At 52.5% G+C, this 15,374-nt stretch overlaps 1 protein-coding gene across 8 annotated transcripts in view; it reads left to right on the top strand.

The window, feature by feature from the left end:
• The window catches only part of CAPN15 (calpain 15), a 56,225-nt gene that overhangs the window by 17,246 nt on the left and 23,605 nt on the right, over positions 1–15,374 (top strand). The window lies entirely within an intron of this gene.

Raw genomic sequence — 15,374 nt, 5'->3', positions numbered from 1 at the left:
TCAGTCTCTGACAGGTTGAGAGATTTATCAAAAAGCATCCAACACCCCTCTGCCCAGGGGCTTGGCTACAGAGGCTGCTGTGTTTTGTGCTGATAACGTTTGAGCCTTTGCCTAATGCCTGCTTTGTGTGGGCTCCAGCCTGGATGGGTGTCCATACCTGCTTGAGTCTGTTTGGAGCTGCTGGTCATTGAGGAATAGCTGCTTGCTGAGTGTCCCTGAGCTGTCCTGGCTTTCCCCTGGAGGTGTTTACTGTGATGTTGGTGCAGTATCTGTGGTGCAGTCTTTGTTTTCCTGCCTTCTGCTGCTTCAAGGCCCAGGATGTGCTTCCTGGGCTCTGGTGCATGACTCTAGAGCCTCCCAGTAATGTCAGGCTTTGCTCCTTTCTGTTCCTCTCTTGGGTCTTCTTGTTGAGCTGGGAACAGTGTGAAACCAATAACTTGTTGTCTTTACTCTGTAGCATAGATTGAGTACCTTTAAAAAAGATATTTTGTGCAGTTCCCAAATTCTGTTGCTGTGTGTGCCACCCTGTGTGGCTGGTCCACAGCCCTGCTTGGTCATCTGTGCTGTGTGGGTTTGTCCCCTCTGGTTTCGAGGGATTCTGCAAACAGAGCTGGGTCCTTCCTGCAGGATTATCCCTTCTGGACTGCTGGTTATCCCTCTGTTGCCTTGAGGAGCTGGGAAGGTGTCTCAGCTCACAGATGAACTCCCTGCTATGGCTGTGCACAGCCACAACTGGAATTTAGGAACTTCAGTGTACACCTGGCCCTGGGCACTAAAAAAAGGCAGTGTCTCGGCAGCCTCGTGTGTGGCAGCTGAGGCTGCTCATGACTCCAAGTCTGTAGTTTGAGGAGCTAAGTGATATCTTGACATGTGGAAATAAATTTCCTGAAGAACCAGCCTTGGTGGTGGAGCGGATGTTGGGGCAAGAACAGGAACTGCCGGTCTTGGCGCAGATAACGCCGGTGTCCTGTGGGGACAGGAGTGGCTTTTGTGATAATTCCTTATTCCCCTGCTAAAGGGAGAGCAGAGCTCATCCCCACTCAGTGTGGCATGGTTCCTGGAGACAGGAAGATCAGCGGCTGTGATTCACTGAGGAGCGAGTTGCGTGGGAAGAACTCGCTGCAGGCAGTGATGATGGAAGTGGGTTCAAAAGCCCTGCTGAGATCAGCCAGGCTGCCAGGCATCAAAGGGCCGCCCTCCCTGGGAGCAGCAGGGCCCAGGAGCCGCAGGTGATTGGTTTCCAGAGAGGAACAGATAAATATATTCTTTTAAAAAATTAAGTAAGTCAATAGAACAAGTCAGGGTAGGTATCCTGCCTGTGCATGTCCTCGTCCCCGGAGTCATGTGGTGTAGGAAGGAAGTGGAGTACTGGGGAGTCAATTTGAGGCTGGGCAGGAGTTCTGGGATAGACTTTGCTTTTCCTGCTGATTTTCTGTCCCTGCCTGCAGCCACCTTCAAAGCTGATAATGCTTTGGCTGCTGTGGAGCAGCACAGAGCCAAGCTGCTCTGAGCTGTCTCAGGGATGAACACAAACCTTCCTTGGCAGAAAAACAGGGACACAAATACTTAGTGAGTGACTTTGGTCTGTACTTGATGGGGGAGTTGGGGGAGTCATCCCTTATGGTGGGATGGGAATAAGGGAGAAATCAGTGCTGTTTGGCTTTCAAGATTTTAGAACCTGGGAGGAGGCTGTACTGTCTCCTGTTGCCTGGGTGAGGCTGATGGTGTGGAATTCCCTGTCTGCTGAAGACAGGGAGACAAGGGGGAGTAGAAAAAGGGCCTTAGTGGTAGGAGCAGCAGACTTGTAACAACCAGATTGGAGTGCCTGGTCTTTTCTGGACTGGGCTGCACAGTCTCTTTCTGTGTGTCAGCATTAAAACAGGAGTCTGTCCATTCCCCAGCATGCCAGGAGGACAAGCTATTGGAAGACTGGAGGTACCAGGTATTGGGTGCTTGTTGGAGGGATCTGATTGCAGAAATTTCTGCTTCGGGCAAAGATGTTGGGTTTAAATTCACCCCTGGTAGCTGTGTGCAGCCAGACAAATCCTGGCTCAGGTACAAGTCCCCTTGGGCTCTGTCTTGCTCATGTGCTTGAAGGTGCTTGGTCTGGGCTGTTGTTGGGTGGGAGGGTTCAGCTGAGCCTGGGGATCCGTCATGGCCAAGCTCCCAATGTGCCAGACCCTTCCTGGAGCTGGGAGCGGGAAAGGGCAGTGCCACAGGCTTGGTGCTGGCAGCAGGACATGGCTCCCTTGCTGTGGCTGCCCCTGTGGAATGGTTTGGGATCTGTGGAATCATAGTGGTTTCCAGCTGCTGCTGGAAGGGCTGGTGGCACCTCTCCAAGGTGCATCCTTCCACATTGCAAGGGGTTAGGAGGGAATTTGGGCTCTGAACTGTTTCCTGATGAGATTTAAGGGAATGTTCCTGTTCACCTCTTCCTCATTCCCAGGATTCATGAAGAGGGTTCTGTTGAGTACTGAGAACTTCTGGATTATGCTCTTAGGAGAGACTTTTGGGGAAAGGGTTGCAAGGTCTGTGCAGCTGACCTAAGTGTCTCTGCCCACTACTTGATTTGGCTGAAGCTCTCTGAACTCCCTCCTCTTCCAGAGGATATTAATTTCCTGGGCTTTCCTGCAGCGTTCTGCTAAGGATTTTTATTTTTCTATAAAAGCCTTTGCAGAATGAAGTACTTTTGGGTCTCGATGACTGTGGAGGGAGGAACACACTCTTTTATTATTCCTTTATTTTATTATTATGATATGCTAAAAATATGTAAATCTCCCTGCTTTTATAGGGAGGTGAGGGGACCTGCTTTTGTTGTTGGCAGGTGCTGGGAGGGCATTTGCTGTGCTCCCCAGAAGCGCCTCTCACTTCTGGGGAGAATCTCTGGGCAAGCCTGAGTGTCCTGTTTGTGAGCCCTTGGCTTAAGTACATCAACAGCAGCAAGTCAGAGCTGCTGTGGGCAGCATCACAGAGGCCTTTTCTGCAGGCTCTGAGTTGTTTTGGGGCTGGAGGAGATTTTTTTAATAACTGAACTCTGGCATATGGAAGTGTGGCAGGGAACTGTGTGGAGGAATGTGGCTCTGTGCTGCTCCTTCAGCCTCCTCCTGTGGCACTTCAGCTCTGAGTGCAGCACAAGCAGAAATGTGTAGAGGACACCAGGACAGTGCTTAGTCTGGAGAAAAGAAGGCTCAGGGAGGATCTGGCTCTCCACAACTCCCTGTCAGGAGGGTGTAGCTAGGTGAAGGGTCCGACTCTGCTCTCAGGGAACGGGGACAGGACAAGAGGAAACAGCCTCATGTTGTGCCAGGAGAGGTTCAGGTTGCATGCTGGGGAAAAATTCTTCACAGAAAAGGGGGTCAGGCATTGGAACAGGCTGCCCAGGGCAGTGGTGGAGTCACCATCACTGGAAGTGTTCAGAAAGCATGTGGATCCCCCACGTGGGGACGTGGATCACTGGTGCTCTTGGCAGTGCTGGGGCGATGGTTGGGCTCAGTGTACTTAGCGGGCTTTTCCCAACTAAATGATTCTGTGTGTTTCCTGTTCGGGAAACCAGAGCCCAGAGAAATGAGATTTTGGGGAAAAAAGCTCCTGGTAAGGCATCAGGTGACTGCAGGGAATCACCTGGTGATCACCTGCTTCTGTTTTCTGTCATCAGATCTCGGGCTGGGCATCGGCCCTGGGAGGTCTGGCAGCCTCAGCAGGACAGATCCCTGGGTTTGATCAGCAACCTGTGTGGATTTGGGTGTGCTCAGAGAGTTTATTTTGCACCTTTCAAGAATCACTGACTGGTTGAGGTTGGAAGGGATCTCTGGGGTCCAGCTGGTCCATCTCCCTTCCTAAGCCTCCATGCAAAGAACAGATGTGGCTGTGGAGCAGATGGGGATCACCAACACGTGCTCCGAGCATGTGTCCACAGAGGAGGAAAAAAGGAGCCACTCATCCAAACCAGAGGGCACTACCAGCAGCTCTCATATTCAGGACATGCCTGCTGAGCACACAGGAGAGAAGCCTGTGTTGCCCAGGTGCTGCAGTGAGGTGGATCCATCCCCATGCAAGTTGTGCTCCCTCTGGAAGTTGCTGTGGAGTTCAGTTGGGATTTGGTGGAGTAAAGATGCTGCAGGTTGTTGTGGATACCTGTTTGATGGGAATGTTTGGCTTGTAACTGTTTGCTCACCAGTTCTCACCAGAGCCTGTGGTATCTGGAGCAGTGTCTTGCTCAAGGAGGTGTTGCAGTGCCAAGGAGTTGGCAGCATGGAATGCTGTTTCATCTGCCTGAGGCTCCCAGCCCTGCCCATCCACTCTCCACTGCCTGCTCCAGGGTCACAAAGCCTATTAGTTGTTTAAATTAGGGCTATTCATAGCTCTGGAGCCACAAATAACTTGGAGGGTGGTGCAGAGCACTGGAGACCAGAGTTCTCAATAGATCTCCAAACAAACCCTCCCTTTGCTCCCTGTGTGCCCTCCAACCTTCCTCATTTCCATGTCCCACAAGAGCCATCCTGCCTCAAAGGAGGTCAAATCCAGGGCAGAGGCAGCTGGAGCATGTCCTCATCTTACATGGCAGGCTTGGCCAAATCTGAACAGAAATGCCTGACCCGCTTGCCTGGATGTTGCTGTCACAGCATGGAGAGCACAGCAGAGCTGTCCCTTTGACAGAGCCAGCCTGGAGAAGGGAAAAAACAGCACCTTTACCTGGTTTGGGAATACTGCTGTCTGCAGGAGCTGAGCGCTTTTGCTCCAGGACCATGGGTTCAAGTCCTTCTCCGAGTGCAGGTGTTGGGGAGTTTTGCTTTGGATGTTGAGGGTGGAGAGGGGGAGGAATTGGTAGCTTGTGATTTTTGGGGATTTTTAAGAATTTTTAAGAGTAAGAGGAGCCAGAATAAGGATTTTTTTTTCCAGAGTGACCCTTCTGCATTGCTTCTTTGGCTGCATAGGTAGGAATGTGGTCTCGTATCTCATGACAAATCACTTGTCCCCCTGAGAGGTGTCACACATGTAGCCTGGAGTTGTGAAATGGTCTCAGTCCTCTGGCAGGAACTGGTGGATGAATTTGATGATAGTGGGAAGCTCAGGAACCTGGCTGAGCTGCTGCAAGAAGGGAGGAAATGTAGGAAGGTGTGTGTTTGGAGGGTTATTTCTTCTCTCGGGATCAGGATGGAAACTGCAAACACATCCTGCTAACAGTGTGCAGCATCTGTCCTGGAGGGACATGGGCCTGCAGTGACCTCATGTTGTGGGCTTATGAGAGGAGGGGTGAAGGTAGGAATATCCTCCTGCTTTCTGGGTGGGCAGGGAGCTCCTTTCCCTCTCTGCACCCAGCACTCCCTGGGATCACTCCAGAACCCATTGCTCCCCTCTCAGATTACCAGGTGCTGGTTGCTGTGAAAGGCACGTGCTGGATTTCTCCAACCAGTAACTTAATCCAGTTTGACACTGGTGGGTCTGGGCTGGAATCTGATTAACATGAGTCACAAACAGCTGGAGGGGGTGCTCAGAGCTGCACCCACCTCCCTGCAGCCTCCTCCCCCATGATCCCAAGCCCTGTGTCCCTGAAAGGCTCCTTGATCCCAGCATGGCCAGAGCCTGGTGCTGAGCATGGAGGGGAGGCTGTGCTGAGTGAACCCTCTGCAGGCCTTTGTTCTCTGGGATGGAACAAGCCTCAGCACGGGGCTGCTGCCAACAGAAGGGTGCACAGAGGAAAGGGGAGCCCTGCTTGGGTGCTGTTTGCATTTGCCAAGCTGTGCTGCATCTCTCTATTCCTGCCTGGGGATCCACAACCCACCCAGGTGCCTGTGCCTTTTCAGCCACTCTCTTCAAACAAACTGCCCTGGGCTTTTCTTTGACTTGGGCACCTTCCCATGCTTGTCACCCTGCCAGCATTCCCACTCTGCCTGGCAAGGCACCAGGACCCCTTGCCAGCCTGTGCAGCTCACAGCACCCCCCGGACATCACTGAGTCCCTGCGAGGGGCAGGTGCTCCAGGTCACCCTGAGGAGCTGTGAGGAACTGATCCGAAGAGAAGGAAGCTGCTCCTGCGTTACAGATGGCATTTCTGAGGCTGCAGCAGGACATCCACACCAGAAGGAAGCTGGAAGTGGAGTGTGAAGGCAGCCTGGAGCCCTTCTGGATGGCAGCAGGAGAGCTGGGGCCGCCGTGTGGGGGGTGAGGGGAGTTCGGGCTGCAGGTGCTTGCAGGCTGCCAAGTCAGCAGCTTGCAGGGGGCTGGGGGGGGGCCTTGCCTGCCCTTGCCCCGAGCTGTGCAGAGCTCAGCTGGGGCTGCAGACGCTCAGGTTCCAGCCCTGCTGCTCCCAGTGCTCCCTGTGCATCACACACTGGGGTTTGTGGTTACACAGAGCTGGGCTCTGGCATTTGGAGCGTGGCAGGTTGGCTACAGCAAAAGGGGATTTTGGGAGGCTGGATCTTGCCAGCTTTTGGTGGGAGAGAACAGTGTCTGCACTCCTTGGTCTTCAGCAGCATTCCACAGCTGTGGGGTGGGGAGAAGGCAGACACAAGCAGGATCTTTTGTCTTCCTTAAAATCTGATTTTAATCTCCCTGCCTTGGAAAAGTGAAGCTGTAGGTAGGTAGATGGATAGATGTGTATGTGTGTATATATACCTGTATTTTTCCCCAGCTTCCTTGGGACACCAAGGAGAGGACACCTTTCATTCAGAGCCCTGGTGTTGGCTGGCACATGTCCCATGCAGCACTGGGACATTCCATCAGACCCATGCCACCAGCTGTACCCTCCCTGCCCAGGAGCTGAGGCTTCTCCTGCTGCCTTACTGTGCCTTAGCTGCTGTGTCTGTCTGTGGGGAGGGACAAACAGGGAAACATTTGGTGCATCTGGAATATGGAAAGACTGTTGTTCTGCAGGAGCTTCAGGCTGCAGTCCATGGCAAGAGTGGAGTGACCAGTGACATTGCTGCTGTCTTGCCGAGCAGCCCTATGGCACGTGCAGGGACTGGCATTGAGCACTTTACACACAGCCCAGTGAATCTCCAGCAAGGCTTCACCCCAGGACCTGTTGTCCCTGGGTCATGTTCTGCTGTGTCTTCTGGGCACACTGCTGTGGGCACTGCAGCCCGGCTTGCTCAGGGACTGCTGCTGGTGGCAGTGTGCTGGGGAGGGCACAGCAGCTGACGGCGCCCTGTGTCTGGTGCAGCATTTCAGTCTCCAGGGCACGTGTGCTCCTTCCTCCTCTGTCCCATGCAGGTCAGCAGTGATGTCCTTCAGGGTGCCCTTGAGGAGTCTGTGTGCTGAGCTTACCTGGGGCTGCCTGTGGGCATGTTGTGTGACTTGATGAGGTTCAGGAGCTTTAAACAACAGCAGGAGCTACTCTCCTTGGTAGAAAACTCAATGTTGTGCTGCAGGGAAGGGACACTGAGCTGTTGGAGCAGCCCCAGCCTGGCCTTCCTGGGGTTGCTGTGCTGACAGGATGCTTCCCTCTGGCACATGGACTCGGGAGAGTTAATGACACGTGCTCCAGCCAGGAGCATCCTCTTGATTCCAGGTGTCACAATACTAAATTAAGTGTGTGTCATCTTTACAAGGCAGTAAACAGTGCTACAGTCTGCATTACCCAGCCTGGAGGCCTCCAGGCTAAGGTGTAACTTGTAGGGGCTTCCCTGGTAATTCCAGCCTGTCTGCCTGCTCCTGGAGTCAGCCAGGCTCAGTTGCTAGCTCAGTTAAGGTGGCAGTAGCTCTAGAGCTTGGGATATGAGCACAAGGAGCAGCTTGGGGTGCTGGTTGGTCATGTGGCTCAGTCTGCCCCAGCATAGCACTGTTCTGCTCCATTCCTGACCCCTCCATAAAACCCACCAAATCCTCCTCTCTGTCTCCAAGAGGCTGGAGAAACCAAACAGCCCCCATTTTGAAAGGGCACAGTGATGCCAAACTGAATCTGAGGCCAAGTGTGGATGCCTGTGTTGAACCTGTGTTTGATGGGGCATTGGGACTGTGGTGGGCTTCTGGTGTGCCCCTGTGTCCTCCTGGAGCCTGGTGTTTGCTGATGGGATGCTGGAGGGTGATCTGTGACTGGCAAGTGCCTGGGATAGCCTCGAGGCACCGTTGACTTGGTGCTGGTGGCGCAGGAGGTGCATGGAAGGGTTTTGTGCTGAGAGAGCCCCTGTGACTGCCCACACAGGGTGCTGTGCCAGAGGATACAGGCCAGGCTCCACTCTGCACACCCAGAGCTATTTCACCTGCACACTGGCACTGAATGTTGCTCAGGACTGTCCTAGAAGCCACCAGTGCCAGGAAATAAACATGCCAAGTAGGCTGTGCATGATGAAGCATTCCCAGCCAAACCACAGGAAGGTCAGTGTGTTTTATCCCATTGAGCTTCTAGGGAACTTTGCCTAATTGTCCCCTCCAAAGTTCAGGCACATGAGAAAGAAGAGTGGCCTTTGTAGGTGAGGAGCACACACACAGATCCATTGCTGTTGGTGGGACCCAGCCTGTGCACAGGATCCCATCCTCTCCCATCTCCCTTGCAAGAAGGAGCTGCGCTCAGTTGCTGGCTGGGGCACCTCAAGGAGGTATTTCAGTGGCCGGGCTTGAGAGCTCCCCAATGCTTGGGAGGTCAGTCTGGATCCATAGTTTGACCTCTCAGTAAACTGAAACCCCCAGCCCTAGAGTGGTTTCTGGAATGAGCCTGGCCTGGCTCTTTCTGCAGGGATGCCCAGGGGCTGAAAAGCCAAAGTCTCCATGGCTGTAATTCTGAAATTCCTCCATGGTTTTGGCAGTACAGGACAGAGGGCTGGCTCGGGGCATGCGGATGAAGGGGTGGTGTCAAAGGGAAGCTGTTCTGTTGAAGTTCACTAAAGAGGTTTTGCTTTTGATTTTCTGAAGACTGCGTGTCACCCAGTTGTGCAGAGCAGAGTCAGGATTCCCTGGGAGCTGCAGGGCACTCTGACCTTTCCTTGGCTTCTCCGGGGAGGGGGCAATGGGGGCCTCGGTGGGGGAAGCCCATGGCTCTTCGCACATGCAGGGACATCAATCCATGACTTGACAGCCTTTTCCTCCAGATCTAGTGTGCAGAGCTGGCAAATTCCTGGAGCTGCAGGGGATAATTTAGCTCACCTCTGACCTCAGCAGGTAGGAATGGAGTTTAACCAGTGCCAGAATGAGAAGGCAGTGGGTGACATTTGGGATGGGGGTGTCCCTTCTCCTGTCCTTGGTGGCTGCAGTGTAGAAGTCATGTGAGCAGTCACCAGCCTGCAGATGCCCTGTCCCTTTTGTGCCGTTCTCTGCCAGGTGTATTTATTGAGCCTGACAGTTCAGGTGCTGTGGAGATGGATGGATTTCTATTAACTGAACCCTGCGTGTGCCCTGCTGCAAAGCCAGCCCAGGCGTTGGCATTGCAGGGTCTGAAGGCTGGAGCACAGCAGCTGGAAATACAGAGTGATTGCTTCAATGGAGATGTGAGAGATGGAGCAAACAGCTTTGGAGCCGTGGTGTTGCTCCTGACCAATTTCCCCTCCCCTCTCTTTCATTCCCTCTTTCTCTTCCCCCACCACTCTTCCAGTTCTATTTTAACAGCACTACAAATTGCAGCATAAATCTTTAGCTGAGCAGCAATTTGGCTTGGCAGCCACCAGTAAATCTCCTCTTGCAGCCTCCCCATGTGAGGGAAGTTGCAGTGGGAGTAAGGGGATGTAGGTGAGTCCTGTCTTTACAGTCCCATCAGGTTTTCCTGGCTCTTTCCAGCTATGGGCCCATAGCCTTAGTCCCACATCTCTCTAGTCCTGGGAAACAGGAAAATTCTTCTTCCACCCCAGCTTCAGTTCAAAGATCAGGTGTGTTGGGAAGTGGTGTGAAACACCTTCAAACATGGAATAGCAGGGGTACCAGCATAAGTTCCAAATGTTCTTGTTCCGGTGTGTGATCCTAAAGTTGTTCCCTATTCTTGAAGACAGTACAAGGTGGTGTGTGTATGTGTGTGTAATGCTCTTCATCTGAGCAAATGGACCTGTCCCTCCAAACTACCCTGCACAAACAGGTGCTTTTGTTACCTGATGCAGAATGTGTGTATCCTCTGTTGGTAGGAGGAGTGATGGAAAATAGCTCTGAGTGGTGTGTGAAAGGCAAAACTTTTGCCATTTAGTCCATGCAAGGGATCTGTCTGCACAGTCCCACACCAGGAGCTGTTTGTTCCAGCAAACATTTTCCAGCTCAGTTCTGTGTCCTTGGATATGTTCTGCCTGTGTTTGTAGCCCCCTTCCAGCACGTTTGAGCTTGACCATCCTGATGTTAGGAAAGAATTGTTCCCTGTGAGGGTGGGCAGGCCCTGGCACAGGGTGCCCAGAGAAGCTGTGGCTGCCCCATCCTTGGAAGTGTCCCAGGCCAGGTTGGATGGGGCTTGGAGCAGCCTGAGACAGTGGAAGGTGTCCCATGGAATTGAGATGGACTTTGAGGTCCCTTCCAACCCATTCTGTGGTTTTGTGAATACGAGACCAGGATAAAGTACAGGCCATGCCTTTGTCTTGACCTCTTCCTGGATGGGTGTGAAGCTTTAAAGGCATTTTCCATGCTAGATTCTTCAAACGCTGGGCAAGTGTTGGAAGACACAAGGAGAACTCTGCCTGAAGTCAACACCACTTGCTTTTTGTGTGATGTACTGCTGAGAAAACCGAGGTGCAAAGGGGAGAGGCACCTGCTGCAGAAGCGTGTTAGAAAACAGAAGGGTTCTGGGGCTTTGGAGCAGAGTTTCTTTTTTTTGTAGAGCAGCACAAGTCCCTGCAGTGCTGGCTCCAGATGGCCACCTCACTCTTCTCTGTTCTCTGGGGAGCGCAGGCTCTTTGAGGCAGACCACAGACCCTCTCTTACAAAGAAATTCCATAATTGGCTTAAAGACAGAGAAATGAAAACAACAAGCAGAGGTTCCTCTTCATCCAGCCTGCTTTCCTCAGGGGTTGCTTTTGAAGTGACTGTTCAAACATACCTGAGGTGTGGGGAGCTAAGTGAATGGAAACAAGCATCCTTTGGTCCCATGAGTCCACCCTCCTTGCTGAAGCTGTCCCAGCTCCTCAGATGAGAGAGAAGATTAATGAGTTCAGCTTCTTGCTCCTTTCCTTGCCTCCTCCTCTCCCTGCTGAGAGCAGGTAAGGCTATATTGTGAAACAACCGTGGCTATCAGCCCCAGCAGTACTTCCCTTCCTTCCCACTTCTCAGCTGAAAGGCCTCCCTGCCTGCATCCTGCATCCTACATCCCTGTGCTTCCTTCAAAGAGCAGCCTGTGCTACTCTTGAGCCCATTTCAAATGGAATCTGGAGAGAGTTGATCCAAAGTTATTCCAAGGATCTCCATGCCCAGATCTGTGAGCTCCTCCTGTGGTACCCTGGCAGCTGGGGTGAGGGAAACATCAGCAGGTTTCCCTTGGGATTCTTTTGTCCCTCAGGAGAAGCTGGGCTCCTGTGCTGAGGGATCTTTATGCAGCTGTGCTCACCCGACTCAAGCAAAGAGCTTTTGTTAGTGGTACAGGGGTGATGAAAGCCCTCTATAAGCTCCTGGTTAGATCCTGGCACTGGTCTTGTTCTGAAGATTTGGCCTTCATCCTGTTCAGTGGGTGGCAGCTGTCCTAGAAAGGGCACAGCAGTCCTGGTGTCTCCTGGGCTGGTATAAACCTCCTCACTAGCACTGAAAGACCTGGTGTGATGGAGGTGAGCTGGCAACTCCTTCATAGCCCTGGGGTGATGTTTGCAGAGCTGGCTGTGCTCCTCTGGGGCCAGGCACTGGTGCCTGGGTGCTCAGAGGTCCTGGGATCCTTCTGGATCTCAGGATCAGATTCCCCCCACACACATACACACACCCTTTACTAGCTGTCATAAACCATACGCCTTGTTATTTAAATAGAATAAATTTAAAAATGGAAAAGCCTCCAGGAGCATCTGGAAGTTCAGCACCTGTGGAAAATCAGCAGCTGAAGGAGCTGTATGTGAAGTGAGAGTGGGGAGAGGAGCCTATAAAGGGCTCAGTGGAAAAAGAGGAGTGTCTGGAAGTCTTTCATCTTCCCATTGCAGTGTTCAGATGCGACTCCAGCTGCTTTCTATTCTGGGATGCAGGAAAGTGTGTGCTCCCACACGTGGCTATTGCAGCTTAGGAAGCAGCTCTGGATTGACCAAAGGTTGGGAAATCATTCTGCTGTACAGTGAGAGGAATTCAGAGGATGGTGAAGGTGCATTGCCAGGGCTTGAGAGATTCACATTTCATTTCTGAATTTGTCTTAGACTTAGTTATCTGTCACTGCTTTGGCTGCTGTCTAGTCCCCATGGAAGAAGAATCCAAGACTCTCTAAAACACCGCTGTTTGCCTCAGGCACAGAGCTGCACAGAGAAGTCTGTACAGGTGGGAAGCCATATTCTTTTTGGGTGCTGATGGTATTTCTTAGGTTGCAGTGGGAAAATCAGTCCCAGTTCTGTCTGGAATGCTACCAGATACTTTGTGGAAAAAGGGAATGTGGCAGCCAGGCAGGTGTTGCAAGCTGAGGAGGACACAGCCATCTCTCTGTATTCACTGGAGACCAAATGGACACTGGAATTCCTTTGCTTCAGGAGGGGCTTCTCCCTGTTCTCTCCTGGCTAATTCACACAAATGGCATTCCCAGATTCTTCTTGTTTCAGGTTCCTTAAAAGTTAAGAATTTTATCTCCCGTCCTTCTGTACAGTGAACTCTCCACACTCAACAAGAAATTCACTTATGTGCTTGAGATGCAGATATGAACATCCCACTTGTGCTGCATTGCCCTAACCCCGTGTCCCATCTCAGACACTTCTGCCCAAACCTTCAACCCCTTTTGGAAGCTGAAGGGCCAAGGCGTGACCCCTCTGGAGCAGAGGACACTGAGAGGTGGCAGTAGCAGCCCCGAGAGGGGGGATGAGCAGTGGTGACTGGCTGGCTCACACGATGCTTGCCAGCATCCCAGGTGGGCAGGCAGGGATCTCTTGCAGCTTGGTTCTCCTGAATTGCTGATGGTTTTCTCCTCAGGAGTGATGCATATCCCACTTGACTGCCAGGCCCTCCCCTCTCCTGGTGTGGTTCACCAGCTTTGACAGGAAGGGCCAACCCCGCTGCAGGCTTTCAGCATTTGTCACAATAAATTGCTTCTTCCTCCTGCTGCGTGGGGGAGATGCTGGTTCGTGTGCCCCGAGTCTGAGCAGCACCTGAGGCTGCTTCTCCCCCTCCTTGCTCTTCCTCCTCCCAAGCCTGCAAGGAGAGCAGAGCCTGCTGCAGCTGGCGACAGGCTCCCCAAAGCTTGCCTGATGCAGCAACGAATTTTGTGTGCTCTTGCATTCAGCTTCTTGACCTGACATGAGATGGGAAGGGGAACAGAGCTGGAGAAGGTGCCGATCTCCAGGATCAGGAAAGGCAGGAGGCATCTGTGAGGCTGAGGGGAGTTTTGCTGCTGTGTGTGGTGGCCCCTCTCCATCACAGGTCAGTACAATGGGAGGGCCTGGCTCCAGCCCAGCAGCTGCACCAGGCCTTGGTGTGTGTTTTCCAGCAGCTGGCAGGGAATGTGAGTGCACTGGAAGTTGTGTGTGGAGCCAGAAACTCAGTGGAGAGCGCGTGTGTGTGTGTGTGTACAAACTGCAGTACCCAGTTCAGCTGGAACTCTGTGCATCTTTGGACAGCGTTCCTGATGTAGGAGAGGGGGCATTCAGGTTTGCCTTCTGACCTTCTGTCACCAAAGGAGCTGGTGATGTGCCCAGGCAAGCTGAGAGGTAGCAGATGGTGGCAGTGGCTGTGGGGGACCCTCCGTCCTTGCTAGTCCCTCGCTGCTGGGTGATGTTTGTGGCGTAGCTGCAGTGGCTTCATTGCTGTGCCCTGATCAGCCACGCTCTGAACTCCAGGGATGCTGGGAGCTGCCAGAGTTCCTCCCTCTTCCTCTGGCCCCTGGCAGTCTGTCTTTCTCTCTTCAGATCAGTGCAAAGCTTGTTGGCTGAGATGTTAAGCGTGAGCTGCTTTCCTGAGGTCCAGGACTGGCTTAGCTCTTCATTAAGGCCTGTTAATCATGCTGAGGAGCCTGACAGCTGCTGGCTATGGAGCTCAGTGCCCTGCTGCCTTCCAGCTCTCTGGGATGGTGCTGCCCAGGGTGCCCCAGTGCCACTGGCAGCCCCAGGAAGGGCACTGCCTGCTCTGGCAAGGGACTGCAGAGCTTGGCTTGAGAACTACCCTCGTTTGCAGGAAGAGTTCCCAGCAGCAGCTCTGTCAGGAGCTGGGATGGTGACCAAGTTTAAAGCCCTAGGAGAGGAGGAAGAGGAGGCTGGGTACTCCGCTTCCACCTGCCAGGCTGCAGCCCTGCTCCTTAGTCTCAAACCTCATGGCTACATGAGTCTTTCTCTCTCCCTCCATCCCAAATGGTACCAAGCTCTTATTACTGTGGGTTTTTGTCTTAATTGCACCCTGGAGCTATGCTTTGATTTATTTTATCAAGGAGAACTTAAGGAAGAAGATGGTTGTTTCTGAAGCACATAGCAGCCTGCCTGATGTAGGGCTGGGAACTGGTGGGACAAAAGGAGAGGGGGACTTGGCAGTTCCCTCCCACCCCTTCCTGTGGCTGTGCCATGATGGCTCCAGCACCCCACAACCCCCACAGGGCCGTGAGAGGGGCAGGCAGACCCCTCCACACTCGTGGGGCATCCCCCAGCAGCACAGGCCTCAAAGGCAGCAAAGGGCTTTCCTTCTCCTGCTGGGAAGAAGGGATTTAATTTACTCTCTGAAGGTACAGGGTGGTGTTTTGGAGATAGGCTGGTGGTGCTGGCTGTGAGAGGGGGTGGGGGGTGGAGCTGCTCACAGAGCATCACCTGCAGCTCCTCAAACCTGTACCCTGCCTCGCTCTCCAGACATGAGACACCCAAGGAGATGTCCTCCACTCCATTCCCTCACGCCTTTCATCTGAAACCCTTCCATTTTGAGCTCTTCTGGCCATCCCTCCTGCTTTTCCTACTCAATATTCTGTTGGGTTTTTTTAATTAAAACCTGCCATGATTTGAAATGAATTAGTGTAGCAGCAGTATTAAAGAACATCATCTTCCCAGCTGTTCCTCCCCAGCATCTTGCTAGTCCTAGAGCAGATGCCCTGCTCATAAATCCTCTTCCTGCTGTTCTTGATACTCCCTGATTTCTGTACATCTTACACTATCCTAACACCAGGGGAGGCTTGGAGATCTGTAATCCCATCCCTGTGTAATGTGACCTGCTCACATGTTCAGTGCTTCCTGTGTTTTAGGTGGTCACAAAGTTTGCTGGACAAGTTTATTTTACATGGGAAACTTTCTGCTCAGACCACAGATGGAGTGTAGTTTTAAAAACCATACAGGGTAACTGATCCAATTTTTACCAGGCTTTCTAAAAAACAAAAATACATTTCTCAAAGTG

The sequence above is a fragment of the Motacilla alba genome, chromosome 14 (genome assembly GCF_015832195.1).
Source record: "Motacilla alba alba isolate MOTALB_02 chromosome 14, Motacilla_alba_V1.0_pri, whole genome shotgun sequence".
Lineage (NCBI taxonomy): Eukaryota > Metazoa > Chordata > Aves > Passeriformes > Motacillidae > Motacilla > Motacilla alba.
This window is presented reverse-complemented; position numbering and strand designations above follow the sequence as displayed.